Source organism: Natator depressus, chromosome 14, assembly GCF_965152275.1.
Source record: "Natator depressus isolate rNatDep1 chromosome 14, rNatDep2.hap1, whole genome shotgun sequence".
Taxonomy (NCBI): Eukaryota; Metazoa; Chordata; order Testudines; family Cheloniidae; genus Natator; species Natator depressus.
Window position 1 is genome coordinate 10,297,462 of NC_134247.1, and position 13,084 is coordinate 10,310,545.

General features: G+C 40.5%; 1 protein-coding gene across 1 annotated transcript in view; it reads right to left on the reverse strand.

The window, feature by feature from the left end:
* Positions 1-13,084, reverse strand: part of ANKFN1 (ankyrin repeat and fibronectin type III domain containing 1) — a 191,205-nt gene that overhangs the window by 103,412 nt on the left and 74,709 nt on the right. The gene's annotated exons all lie outside the window — the stretch shown is intronic.

Sequence of the window (13,084 nt, forward strand, 5' to 3'; positions counted from 1 at the left end):
AAAAAATACAATGACCAACACAACTCAGATTTAAAATAGCACACTTTGAACATTAAGAGTAAACCATCCATAGAGTGAGGGAAAAGGGGAAACGTGATCCATCAGTAGAGTGAGGAAGAAGGGGAAACGTCACAAGAAAGCTCATGAGTAAATTCTAACACACATATCTGAGGAAGATGAGATCCTCTCAGTTATTCTGACAAACATAAAAAGTACCCAGACTCATCCAGCAAATTGTTCAGTATCAATTATTTGTTCAACTGTAGACATTAGCACAGCGACCTGGCCTTTGTCTCTGCTAGGATTTTAATTTGCTCTTGCTCCCTATTTTTCAGCTAATATCCTGATACTCCTCTTGTTACGCCACAATAGTTTCTACAGCTGCCCATTGTAAATTACGAAGACAAGAATCTAATTCCCATAAAGATTACAGATGAGAGGAATAATAAGAACCATTATTATTTAGAAAGCACTTAAGCATCTGCCTAATTCTACCCAAGGCAAGTGGGATTTAGGCACATGCCTAAAGTTAAGTGCATGCTTAAGTGCCTTTCTGAAATGGGGCCTTAGTATAACCCAGTATGTATTTGCTCCCAGAGCTCTGTGGGGCCAGTGATGGGGGATGATATACATTGCCCTGGCCCCACCCACTCTTCCTCCATCTCTCTCCCCACTGGTGGAATCCTGTTAGCAGACATCACTGGGTCAGTTACGCTCGGGTCAACTTTCCAAGCGTTTTCTTTGCAACTATGAGGATTAGAAAAAGAAAACGAGTACTTGTGGCACCTTAGAGACTAACCAATTTATTTGAGCATAAACTTTCGTGAGCTACAGCTCACTTCATCGGATGCATACTGTGGAAAATACAGAAGACGTTTTTATACACACAAACCATGAAAAAATGGGTGATTATCACTACAAAAGGTTTTCTCTCCCCCCACCCCACTCTCCTGCTGGTAATAGCTTATGTAAAGTGATCACTCTCCTTACAATGTGTATGATAATCAAGGTGGGCCATTTCCTACAGGACAGGCCTAACAAAGAAAATAACAGAACGCCACTAGCCGTCACCTTCAGCCCCCAACTAAAACCTTTCCAACGCATTATCAAGGATCTACAACCTATCCTGAAGGATGACCCCACACTCTCACAAATCTTGGGAGACAGACCAGTCCTTGCCTACAGACAGCCCCCCAACCTGAAGCGAATACTCACCAGCAACCACATACCACACAACAGAACCACTAACCCAGGAACCTATCCTTGCAACAAAGCCTGTTGCCAACTGTGCCCACTTATCTATTCAGGGGACACCATTACAGGTCCTAATAACATCAGCCACATTATCAGAGGCTCGTTCACCTGCACATCTACCAATGTGATATATGCCATCATGTGCCAGCAATGCCCCTCTGCCATGTACACTGGTCAAACTGGACAGTCTCTATGTAAAAGAATAAATGGACACAAATCAGATGTCAAGAATTATAACATTCATAAACCAGTCGGAGAACACTTCAGTCTCTCTGGTCACGTGATTACAGACATGAAAGTTGCGATATTACAACAGAAAAACTTCAAATCCAGACTCCAGCGAGAGACTGCTGAATTGAAATTCATTTGCAAATTGGATACAATTAACTTAGGCTTGAATAGAGACTGGCAGTGGCTAAGTCATTATGCAAGGTAACCTATTTCCCCTTGTTTTTTCCTACCCCCCCCCAGACGTTCTTGTTAAACCCTGGATTTGTGCTGGAAATGGCCCACCTTGATTATCATACACATTGTAAGGAGAGTAATCACTTTATATAAGCTATTACCAACAGGAGAGTGGGTTTGTGTGTGTGTGTGTGGGGGGAGAAAACCTGGATTTGTGCTGGAAATGGCCCACCTTGATTATCATACACATTGTAAGGAGAGTGATCACTTTTCACAAGCTATTACCAGCAAGAGAGTGGGGTGGGGGGAGAGAAAACCTTTTGTAGTGATAATTACCTATTTTTTCATGGTTTGTGTGTATAAAAACGTCTTCTGTATTTTCCACAGTGTGCATCTGATGAAGTGAGCTGTAGCTCACGAAAGCTTATGCTCAAATAAATTGGTTAGTCTCCAAGGTGCCACAAGTACTCCTTTTCTTTTTGCAAATACAGACTAACACGGCTGTTACTCTGAAACCGAGGATTAGAAACTTATTTTTTCAGCGATTTTCTTCTCTTCTGTGGAGTCTTATCTTGTCCTGTGGGCCAGATGAATTTAGCAAAAAGACCAGATGAAGTCTGATACACAGCTTAGACGAAAATCTGAGTGATGACAGTTAATTTAACATACCCACAGCGTGAGCACCAAATCGACAGAAGCAAGTAAAGCCACTTTGAGGGGTTCTTGTATCCCCATTGGAATAAAGATGTAAATATTTGATTTAGCTTCAGTCATCACTAGTCTAGGGACAGGTCTGCCTATATCTAGGTTCTTTACCTGTGCAACTCTCCTATGGATGAGAGCTCTCTGGCTGCTTTAGGACAAACAGAGTGTGATGACAATTTAATACAACTGGTCTGTTCATGACCATTTCCTGATGGTTCCTCCCCTGGTGTCAATATTTTCTATCCCTTCTGCTTTCATTTTGAAGGTTGGCTATTGGATTTGACCTCATGACTTATCTTTTCATGGTGTCTAGTATTTCTCCATATTCTTCAGTGCAAACATTAGTTGGTAGAAAATGAAACAGACTTTTCTCTTGTCCAGGCTACTTCTTTAACAAATAACTATTTTGCTAACATTAACTGAAATTAATGCATTGAAAACCCTTCCTGCCACGTGGGTTTAAGTTCATTGATTGCAAGTTCAGAAATGAAAGGACATAAAATAACATTTAATAAATAAAGTAAGAATAAGTATGCTAAGGAGGGAACTTATCATAAAGGAGAAGAAACATGGAATAAATGATCAGGAAAGGTGACTGAATAAGAGAGTATAAATGAGTTCCAGAGATACCGCCATTGATTTCTGAAGAGGAAGAAAAGATTGAGAGGCACAGAGAGAAGAAGAAGTTGGGATTAAGATAAAACAAACAGTGCCACAGGTTGGTCTGATCTGGTGCAGGAACTCACATGTTCTTAGACTTTGGCGATTAAGGGGATTCCATTGGTTGACCTATATACACGTCAGCTATTTAATATTTCAGCTGCCCATATTTCATACTGAATTAGTTGAGCTGAATAGTTCAACTACTCTGTTTCCACAAACTGTACTAGGGAAGCGACATGTTGCAGTGGGGACATTTTCATATCCTTCTTTTGATCACCTTACAAGGTGAGCTGCGTCCAGCATATCACTAACTGAGCCACTTTGCATTCCAGCAGATGATTTATTTTCCTGTAGATGTGAGTTTTGCAATATATTTCATTTACCATGGCCTCCCTAACTTGCTGACTAACTGGAATGTTTAACATAATTTTTACCCTGTGGTAGCCTCAAATATATATACAATAGATATTTTAGCAGCTAAGCAGTATGTTTTGCTGGATTCCAATTCCATTGATCAGATTTGTACTTATGTCTTATGCAAAGTGATAACATATGTAGCATTTTGCTTACCTGAATGGGAATGCTCAGATGGTGTGTTGCATCTCAAGGTAGGTGGGCAACACTAAATTTTTATTTCATCAAACAATAGGTGGCAGTATTCACTCAGTTCTTCACAGGCAAGATAATGGACCACGGAACAGCAGGAACACACATATACTGAGCTGTCCCAGTTACACCATGTCCAACTCTTAACTACCAGGCAAATTTGCACAAGATATTTCAATAGGAATCATTTGCATATTCTAGGCCAGATCCTCCGTGTATGTAAGCTACTTTAGCTCTACCATTGTCAATGGAGCTAAACCAGTGCTTAATTGGTAATGAAAGAGGTCCTGGGGCTCAAGCAATTAGGTGCCAAAGCTCAAGCAATTTTTTTACATTCATATCTGACATGGCAAGCGCAGAGGTGCCAGGGCTTTGAACTGCCAAGCCTAGAGGGGCTATGGCTCACCCCTGGCAAGCCTGGGCACAAATTAAGCACGGAGCTGAACTGATTTACACCAGCTAAGAGTCCGGCCCTATGCACATAGAGAGGATGCAAAATGCTCAAAAGAACAGTGGGGTTTGGAAACTGGAAGTAAAGTTTGGGGTTAAGAAGCCTAACTAATCATGTCAGGATTTTTAAAAACTTCATATGGGGCTTGATCTTGCTCCCAGTTCAGTCAATGGAAAAACTGTCCTTGTCTTCAATGGGACAGGCTTATGCATTTCCTGTGGTTAGAAAACTATCTGGTCACTTGGGGGTCTGAATTCTCCCACACGAGTGTAAATAAAGAATGACTCCACTGAGATCCATGAAGATATTTCATTGTAACATTAGTGTAAGAGAGAACACAATCAGGCCCGTGAAGACTATAATCATTATGAATCAAAAAGCAGCTGCTAAGGCCACCCATGACCCATACATAGATCGGAACTTATCGCTAATGTTTCCTGCTGGAGCTGCTGCCCTATGGTAAAACAGTGAGTGTTCCAATGTTGTTAGCTAATGGTTGCACTAATTGTTTTCCATTCCAGGGCAAAGCTAAACATGAGGGAGCACATTCATTTTCAGAAAGCTTGCAAAATTACATTCAGGCCATTAGACGTATCAGGAGATATTGCTGTTCCTCTGAAATGAATTACCCAGTTGAATGCCATAGGAATAATGAAGCTGTCAACAGCCAAAGTGCAGCTGTGATAGTTTGTCAATCTCATGCCATCTATTCAGCCGCTCCTCATGGAGATAATTTATGTCACATATTGATTGGTTGGGACTACTTCCAGCAGTGATGCAACAGTGTTTACATCCAAGTAATCGGAGCACATTTTACAAAGAGAAATTAACAAGCGTTTCATAACTGGCAATTTCTAGATTAGGAAGAAGGGGAAAAAGCTGCCATTGATCAAAACTAGAGTGAAAAGAGCACAAATTGTGGCAGAAACCGTTTTCTGAAAGATTCCAGAGAGATATAAAGGAAGTTATTCATTTACTCATTTAGCTATGAGGTGACAGCATCTTTAATATTGGACAGTGGAACAATTTCAGCCACATTTGTAAGGGTGTGACACCCTTGTCACACCAATGACAACGGTGTGCTTGAGGAACAAATGTCTGCAGGCAGGTGTCATTACTACCAGCTTCTGATTCAGCAGCAGTATGGGATGTTCCTGGGAGTGGCACATTCCCCCGCCCCCGTAACCTAGCATCTGAACAAGTCTATCAGGAAACACTGAACTAGTGTCATTAGTTTTTAGTCTGAGCGAAAGAACAGATTTGATAGTGTCTGCAATCACTTGACTTTCCCCTTCGCCTCAAACATTGTTCATTACACCAAACATTTGTTCACAGGACTGTCTGTTCCTGGTAACCACAGCAGTGTCTACTCAGGGCAGCGATACGTCTTGAACAAACGTTCTGTAGGGATAAAAAAAAAATCAAATATGTCAAAAAATGAAACATCAGGACTATCCCAGTAAAACCGTGACATAGGGTCATTTTAATAACATAAGAACATGACCCTTTTGGGGCCTGCTAGTTCTGCAAAGACTAAAATTGGTAGCTACTTGAATCAGCTGGGCAGATCTGATTCTTTCTTTCTTTATTTATTAGTTAGGGTGAAAATTGCTGTCAGCTGGAAACCCCAGTCTTATAGGAGCAGTACAGAAACACAGACAGAAGAGAAATGATCACTTTGAAGCAACTCCAATCTTTCCAGTGCAATTTTATTCTACATTTAGTGAAGACCCTGTCTAAACAGCCAGTACTGCTGGTCTCTTAAGGTGAGTTTTACATCATTAAGCACCAAACTGAGATCAGGGGCCGATTGTGCTAGACACTGTACATATTTCCAGCAAGAGACAGTCCCTGCCTCACATTGCTTACATTCTAAATAGACAAAAAGTGCTATTATCCACATTGTACAGATGGGGAACTGAGGCACAGAGAAACTAGGTGACTTGGCCACGGTCACACAGGAAGTCAGTGACAGAACTGGGAAATGAAGTACTCTCCTGCATCCCACTCCAGTGCCTTAACCACAACTTCCTTTCTTCATCTGAGACAAACAAAATGCCCATTTTTTCTATAAATGGAACAATGAAAGGCCTGACTCATTCACACAGGGAACTGAACCAAACTTGAGGTTAGCTTTTCCATGTAGAGCGTAAGAGATCTATACCAGAGAGCCCAGCGTACTGTCAAAACACATAACTTCCCATTTGAGAACAGATTTTTAATATGGTTAAGTAACTAGAACAATAATTTCAAAGGGTAGCCGCTTTCATCTCCTCCCTCAAGCCCCAAAGATGATGCATCCGTGTTTTCAAATATAGCTATGTTAGTCCCGCAGTAATAATCAACATCCTTACAATTTCCTGTTTAGTCACTGCTGGTATCACAACTCCTCTACCGCAGTCCAAAGTGTAATAGAAGGCAATCCCTGTTCTTTAATGTTGACAGGTTTCAGAGGGGTAGCCGTGTTAATCTGTGTCAGCATAAACAACGAGGAGTCCTTGTGGCATCTTAGAGACTAACAAATTTATTCGGGCATAAGCTTTCGTGGGCTAAAACCCACTTCATCAGATGCATGCAGTGAAAAAAAGTAGGCAGGTATAAATATACAACACATGAAAGCATGTAAAAGCACATGTAAGGCAACTCCCATCTTTTCATGTGCTGTATATTTATACCTGCCTACTTTTTTTCCACTCCATGCCTCTGATGAAGTGGATTTTAGCCCACGAAAGCTTATGCCCAAATACATGTGTTAGTCTCTAAGGTGCCACAAGGACTCCTCATTGTTTCTCCTGTTCTTTTATGAGCCTGATCATGTACCTTTAGTTGTACTATGCTTAGAGCTTCTCTTTTCATTCTGACACCCCCAGTATGTCCTGAGTGATGAATCAATTAACCCCACATGGGGGGAGGGTGCGGAGGACAAGGATTCTGAACTGTTTTCACCTTTCAACTTCTCAGAGCAAGTTTCAGCAATTCATTTACCTCTGTTTCCCTCCTGGTTAAGGAGAATGTAAGCAGCAATAAGAAGATTCCTAGTACGGGTTTCCCCATTTAAGCCCTGATTCAGCAAGGTACGTAAGCATGTGTCATATGTTCAGTTTGAGAGAAGACAGGGCAGCAACCAAGAGACGGGAGGAGGATGGCTACAGCTAACACTGAAAGGCAGGAACATTGGGCCGAATCCTGACCTCCTGCCTTGGCCCCCTTTGCACCTTCATTGCCCTAACAGGACAGCTGGCGACTCTCCTTCTTTATGCCTCTCACTTTTTCCCAACGTATACAGGATGATTCTGGGCTGGCTTGGGTGATCCCTGGTTGACAGGCGTTCTCTGGTGTCTATGTAATTTAGAACAGTCCTTGGGCCACTCTAAGTTATACTCTGGGTCAGCTCTGCCTCCAGTCAGGCCCCGGGTCACAGAAGTGTCCTTTATCTTTCATATTGCTGCTAAGATAATTCTTGGTCCCATCTAGAGAATCACTTTTTGAAGTAGTCCTTCTTATACCAAACTCACTTAATCCATGTGTTTAAGGTGCCTGGCATGCCTGGTTACAAAATGACCCTCTTGTATGTTAGTGGACTCCAGTTTTAGAAGGAAGGTAGAATATGTAAGTCCCAACTCCACTTCCCCATCCAGCAATTTTTTAAAAGAAAAATCATTAAAATAAGTTTTTCAAAAAGGTGTAAAAAATGTAACAAGCTTCTACAAATATCTGCTAAATATATTTTTTTAAAAGAAAACACTTAGAAAATGTTTGCACTTCACCACCCTAATATTAATTTAGTCTGAGGTGTCACAGGAGACAGATGGGCAGAATAATTTGCAGTTATGTTAAATGATTGAATATCAGTTTGCAAACTAGGCCACATGGTCCAATGAAGCGCATATTCACTTGAGCTAAAAGTGCTAATTTGACTTCATCTGAATTGAGTTAATAAGTGTTTGCAAGAGCAGGTGGCTTAGGTGGCTTAATTAAGAAACCGCTTGCTTTTCACCTTTTGGAACTCATTTCCTCCCGGGTCAGAGTTTGGTGATCTTACAGCTATCCCACAAACTTCTACACAACTTGGAATGATTAATAGTCTCTGTTCAGAAAAATTATGAGGTGCAATAGAGGGAAAAATTAATTGAATTCACACAATGCAAAAAAACCTGACTGAATATCTTTTCGCTTATATTATTTTTCGTAAGTCCAAAGGTGTGTTTCTTCTGTTTCTATTTTTGTATGTGTGTGTGTTTTTTTTATATATATATATATATATATATATATGAACATAGACATACACACATATACACATGCAGATGATGTATGCACACACGCAGGCCCTGGTCCTACAATGAGATGCATGCAAGCACCCATATGTCCAGCTAGAGTCCCGCTGAAACCATATATTGGACTGGCGAAACTGCCATTTCATATACCACTGAACAATGAAATGATAAACTAAAACACTTGAGTTTTGGTACAGTATAAAATGTGTTGGTTTAAATGTCAATGCAATGTAACAACGGATAGGAAACCCTTTTAGAGTTCAAGGTTTTGCAAATCTCACTGTTTTGGAGGTTTGCAGAAGTTTGTGGGAACAAATGATTTCCCAGTAATTTTAAGTTACATGATATGGCCCCTGCATAGTTAAGTTCAGATCTGGATCCAGAGCCACATTTTATCCAGGATTATTCAGAGGCAGGGTTGGGATCCATTTAAAATATAGGTTGGCTTTTGAATAAAGTTTTAATCAAGATACCACTGGATTTTTCTCCCGCATTATAGACCATACAGCTATCGAAATGCTAGAAAGGAACATCCAGCCTGTGCTGCAATTGGAAAGCTACATAGTTTTTATGCTATGGTTGTTACGCCATCAGCCAAAAGAATGAATCTTGCCTCTGTGAGACATCAAAGATCTGTGCTGTCTTTAGAGTGCTATTCATGAAAAACAACCTTCCTAATTTAGTATAAAAATTTGTCACAGATCACTTGAACTAGTAGGGCTTTAAAAGAAGAAATACCAGCATGTGAGCAAGGTTTGGACATACATAGAATTACAGCATTGCTAACACATGCGATTTTATTCTGAGTTTTGGGATGTTTGGTGTTTTTCTCGCAGCACCTGGACTTCTGTATCTACAAGAGAACCTCAGCTTTCATTTAAAAAATAAATTCTAGCCCTCATAGTAGAAGAGAAAATATGGAAAATGTGACCCAAATGCTCCCAATGGATTCAAAAAGCCAGAAGGCAAATAAGAAGAACCCACATTTTATTAAATCTCATGAATTTTGAGACCTTACTCCTGACCTTTGAAGACTTGGAGTTCTCATCAACTGAAACCAAGAAAACAACACAGGGAACCAGCCCCTTTTTACTATCAAAAGGAGAGATGACAGATTCCCATCCTGAATCCCCCCTTACTCTTTTTAATTAAAATAAGCTGAATTGAGATGTAAGGAGGCAGCCTCTCTGGCATGAAAAGGCATATATGAAACACCCTTGTCCTTATATCAGTCATGTGACCTATAGAGATTTGCAAAACCAGGTAGAGCACTGGACTGGGACTCGAGAGACCAGGTTGCTATTCCTGGCTCTGACACTGGCCTGCTGGGTGACTTTGGGCCAGTTCCTTCACATCTGTGTGCCTCAGTTTCCCCATCTGTAAAATGGGGATAATGATACTGACCTCCTATGTGAAGTGCTTTGAGATCTATGGCTGAAAAGTGCTATGTAGAACTAGGTATTATTATTTATTCCCTTCCCCAGCTTTTGTAACTCTAAACAACTCCTCTTTCATGTGCGCCCCACTTTTGTTTTCCCTCAAATACTTTTTTTCATATAAAATGGAAGAAGTAATGATTCTTATATACAAAAATTCACATGACGGTTACACTCTGCCTGCCAGCAGGGATCACGTGGGTGCTGCCATTACCACCAGCCCGGTCAGGACCCGTTAAAACCACACCTTCCCAAAAGGACTGGTGAGGACAGGTGGGATTTTCTGGGGGGAGCTTGTTTTTCTGTTTCTCTTTCTAGATGATTTAAAGGGCTAGTCCCAACTGACTGGGTCAGCTGGAATTTCATCAAAATTGACATGTTCCAGCAGAACATTTCAGTTCTGACAAATTAGCATTTTCCAATAGAAAACCATTCTAGTTACTGGTATATTGCCGAAACAGACTGACTACTTATGAATTTAAAAATGGAATGGGGAAGGCAGTGCTACTTGCAAAGAAGGTTCATGTTTTCATCTCAACGATTGCTAGGGAGGGCAGCCGCTTTTCAGATGGAATGACCTATTCCTTTAAGGGGAGGAAAAGGATGGCCTGAGGGCAAACAAACAGGTCTGGGACTCAGGAGACCTAGATTACAATGCCAGTTGATGTGCAACCTGGGGCAAGTCACACTAAACCACATTTTAAAAGAGATTTAGGTACCTAATTCCCATTGATTTCAATGGGAATTAGGTGCCTAAATACCTTTAAAAATCTGTCCCTTTCATTCTCTGTGCCTCAATGTTCGAACTGTAAAATAACTACCTGACAGAGGTGTAGTGAAACTTAAATCATTCATGCTTGTAAAGTGCCCAGAGATTCTCAGATGGAAGACAGATTTATTACATATAGTCCACTAACAGTAAGCCCTAACGCTTTAACAGTGCAATTCTTTGCGATGTTTTGCAGGGTTTGCGTTTTACAACACCACATTATTTTTAATTAAGACTCCAATGAGAGTTTTAGGATTATCCCCTCTCCCTGAACAAACAGAACTTTATTCAGTAGGCATTTTGCCTTCATCTTCCAATAGTTCTTCCCTGACAATTAAACAAACGAGGATCATACTACTCAATTTTTATCTTTCAAATCCTTGAGAGCTTGCAAACTTTCTTTCTTATCTGTCCCAATTGGCAGGGACTCAGCCAGGAAACAGCCTCCTCCTTCTGAAATAAACAAACTTCACTACACAACAAAAGGTCCCAGCTGTGTTTAGTGAAAAGCAATATGAGCAAGTATTATCAATATAGGATATTTTCTCAGAATCAATGGTGCAGCTGGTTATATTGCCCACCGTACGCTATGAATAAGATTAATTTCATTCGAGGCAAACATTAAGCTACAAGGGGGAACGGGGAATCAAGCTGAGAAGAACCACGGCTCCCTTGTATGTGGGCTCGTAATTTGTTGAGGCTAAAGCTGTCCACTGAAACAAATCCACACTTTTTTCAGTTGTCTACATAGCAATCACTTATTATAGGGAAATCACTTGACGTAAGAGCAGAGGAGACTCGCCAAGTAAAATCATACATTGTTATAGGCCACTTTAAGCTAAAAACAAGGGAGTACAATGACAGCAATTGTCTGCTTTGTGTTAGGAAAGAACATTCTATTCTGATACTCCTTGCCTACTCATTCCAATAAAGAAATATTAAAAACAAACAAACAAACAAAAAAACCCAACCCAGACGGAGATAGTTCCTGATCTCAGGCTCACAGACTGGTGTAAATCCAGAATCACTCCATGGAATCAATGGATTTACACTGTTGGGTCTATTAGTACTAGCAGCAATAAAGTAGCACTTACATACCTCAGTGGAGATCACAGCCCCACTGTGCTAGGTGCTGTATAGGTGAGAGGGAAACAAAGGTTCAGAGAGGTAAAGTGACTTGCCCAAGGTCATTCACTAGATCAGTGGCAGAGCTAGGAATAGACCCAAGGTCTATGCATGCCTTATTCATTAGGCTGTGCTGCCTACTCACACTGTATCCACACTGCCTTCTTGAGAGCAGAACCTTGCCCAAGGTTAGCTAACCTTTGGTTTTCTCTTTCAAAATTCTATCCTAGAACTGCCAACCCTTTTGCAATTGAATTTCAAGCCACTCACATATTAGGGTGATAACTGCGATATGAAAACATAGATTAGATTAGGTAAAATGAAATTAATCTAGACACAGGCTTAGTGGGCAAAGTACTGGCGATATATCCTGTTACCATTTCCCCAAGCCATCACTGGTTTTGCAATGAGGTGTGTAAAGAAGTTCTTAACTGAAAATATACAGTGTAGATGCACATGCTAAAGACGTGATGGAGCATTCTGCAGAAGTAATTCTGCAGATTGATGAAAACATTATTACAGCAAAATGTCACAGTTTGACTATATCTTCCCGTCAGCTGAAAGATACCCATGGAAGTTTGAAAGAACCGCTAGTCATTAATAAAGTTCAGCCTTTGAAACTTGATTCCTGAGAAAGACAGGGGGAAAAAAGTCAGAAAGGAAACAAGAATGTGCTTAGCAGCCTAAGAGAACATTGACAATGTCAAGAGTGTCTAAAAATAGAATGTTCTTACATATCAGACACAAAGTACATGGGGGAGAATGCTGAATTTCAGGACACTTTGACAAGAGCAAGGAAACGATCAGTTAAAGAGAAAATATAGCATGTTCTCCAATACCTAAGCTCAAAGAGGTCCCCAACTTAATAGTCTTAATGTACCTTGCTGTGCTGTGTGATTAGTGGAGGATATACAGTAAACATTGTCCTTGTGGATTTACATAAGAAGCTTAAGATTTCTAATGTAAACCAGTAATAATAAGAGTATCCTATATTTCATATAGTTCAAGGGCTTGTGATGTGTGTGTGGTACATTTTGTATTTTGGAACTCAGAAATTTTGGGGGGTTTGTAAGAGAAGAATACAGGATAAATCACTATTTAAAAAGGAAGTGGGGGTGGGGAAGGATTGCTTCCATGTAAAATATGATTCTAGTTCATGAAATGTAGAAAACAAAGTCGTCTTCTGGCCTGTGACTCAATGTAATTAGTTTTAGTCTGAAAGGGTTTTCCCTTTCCGCCCAGGCAATTACACACTCCTAAAGAAAGAAGCTTTTAATCGGCGTTCTCACAATGTCTTATCTGTGTTATGTGAGCTATAGGATGGGATTTCTTTATCTTATCCAGGGTGGGAAGGTTGGGATGTATTTGATTGCTACATCTAGGAACGTTAATGGAT